Genomic DNA, 2,383 nt, shown 5'->3' with positions numbered 1-2,383 from the left:
TGACTATAAATTTCAGTATCCTGGTTATTGTATTGTACTATAGTTTTGCAAGATGTTATTATTGGGGGAACTGGATAATGTGTAATGGCATCTTTATATTTTTTACAACTGCATGTAAATCAACAATTGTAATAAAAATATATTTAATAAAAGAATAGCAGACTGGCTATATGGTTCTTTAACTCAAGAAAAATTGTACAAACAAAAATTTCACAGCCCTGGAATTAAGTTAGGAGAGCCATTTAGAGAGGAATTGGACCTTTCTGGTATTCCCCAGATCCTTTCTTTTTTAAAATTATGATAAAAAATATATACCATAAAATTTGTTATTTGAACCATCCTTAAGTGTATAGTCCAGTGGCATTAAATTCATTCACATTGTTACGCAACTATCACCAACATCCATCTTCAGAACTTTTTCATCATCCCAAACAGAAATTTCATACCCACTAAACAATAACTCTCGTTTCTCCAAAATATGAGTTGCTTCAAGAATTTTCATGTCGTCTTTGTTTAAGGACCATGCTTATCTCTGTATTGTTCCAATTTTAATGTACGTACTGCCAAGTGAGCACCTAAATCGCCTTTTGGGTGGCTATTTTTTCCACCTATATATCATAGCATCTGGATGATAACCCAAAGACATCATTCCTGGTAGCCCTGTGATTTGCTTAACATGTCATGGTTAACAGAATCAATTGTTCGATCTGATTCTTTTGCCTTAAGACAATCTCACAGATATTTTGAGGGTTATGTTTGTAAGTAAATTGATTCAATTTTGAACCATCCACTTCCTCTCTCCACTTGTTGTCTGCTCTATGAAACATATTGTTGGATAACTAGGGTGCTCATGTTACTTTACCTAAAGTTCTGTGTGCCCGTGTATTATATGGACCTGGAGAAATTCTGAGGGAAGGAATATTCTTTCATAATTCAAGAAATCAGCTATTTCAATAAATTATTCTTGGTAATCTTTGTTTCTCTCTCTCTCTTCTTAAAAATATGCAGGATCATGAACCTTCTGTTTTTAAAGCTTTCTCCTATGTATAAGTACCTTGAATTCTGGAAATATTTAGTAGAATGTATTCTATTTAAATTCTTCAGTGCAGTTGGGATATATTTTGTAAAACTGGTGTCAGAAATTACAGTGCTCTTCTCTGATATTGAAGTATTTTGAGTGTATGAGGCTTTCCCTTAGTGTGGAAATTGGTCACATTTCCTTTTCTAAACAGACTATTTTATTTATTTATTTATCTATCTATCTATCTAATTGGTTTTTTAAAAAAAACATCTTTATTCGAGTATAATTGTTTTACAATGGTGTGTTAGTTGCTGCTGTATAACAAAGTGAATCAGCTATACATACACATACATCCCCATATCTCTTCCCTCTCGTGTCTCCCTCCCACCGTCGCTATCTCACCCCTCTAGGTGGACACAAAGCACTGAGATGATCTTCCTGTGCTATGCATCTGCTTCCCACTAGCTATCTTAAATAGACTATTTTTAGAAGAGTTTTAGATTTATAGAAAAGTTGAGAAGATAGTACAGAGGATTCTCATATATCTTGCAGTCAGTTTCCTTTATATTAGTATGATATTAATTATAATTAATGAGGCAATATTGATACATTATTATTAACTAAAATTCATAGTTTATTCAGATTTCCTTAGTTTTTACCTTTTCTATTTCAGGATCGCATCCAGGACACCACACTACATTTTGTTGCTATGTTCCCTTTGGCTCCGCTTGGCTGTGGAGTTTCTCAGACTTTCCTTGTTTTTGATTTTCTTGACGGTTTTGAGGATTACTGGGTAGGTGTTTATAGGACATCCCTCAATTAGACTTTATACAAGATCTTTCTCATGAGCACAGCGATCAGGTGCCATTTTCATCTGTTCAGTGTGTGAGAGTTAGATGAAGGATATGGTTGGGGTGAGAGCTCAGGATTGCTTGGTTTACATATTAAATGCATGCTTTCAAATAAGTTGTTTGCTATCTCTAGGAATTAGCTAATTTGGGGAGAGGCAATATCTCCCTGAGTTCACAAGGCCCCAAAATGTCAAAGTATCATAGAATACAGAAAATAAAAAACATGATTTTTATACAACTTATTATTTTCTGTTTCCGTGATTGTACTTTTTCCAGAATGTCATATAATTGGAATCATACAATATGTAGATTTTTCAGATTGATTTCTTTCCTTTAGCAAGATGTACTTAAAATTCCATCATATCTTGATAGCTGATATATGTTAAAGTGTTGAATAACATTCTGTTGTATGAATATACCACTATTTGTTCATCCGTTAACCTTCTGAGGGACATCTTCCTTCCAGCTGCTTCCAGTTTTTGACAGTTATGAGTAAAGCTGCTATAAACAT

General features: G+C 33.7%; 1 non-coding gene across 1 annotated transcript; it reads right to left on the bottom strand.

The window, feature by feature from the left end:
* Positions 1-472: 472 nt before the first annotated feature.
* LOC132507679 (U6 spliceosomal RNA) lies at positions 473-575 on the bottom strand. The gene has a single exon (XR_009536256.1). It is a non-coding gene; the product is annotated as a U6 spliceosomal RNA (small nuclear RNA).
* Positions 576-2,383: the final 1,808 nt, after the last annotated feature.

The sequence above is a fragment of the Lagenorhynchus albirostris genome, chromosome 16 (assembly GCF_949774975.1).
Source record: "Lagenorhynchus albirostris chromosome 16, mLagAlb1.1, whole genome shotgun sequence".
In the NCBI taxonomy this organism is placed as follows: domain Eukaryota; kingdom Metazoa; phylum Chordata; class Mammalia; order Artiodactyla; family Delphinidae; genus Lagenorhynchus; species Lagenorhynchus albirostris.
This window is presented reverse-complemented; position numbering and strand designations above follow the sequence as displayed.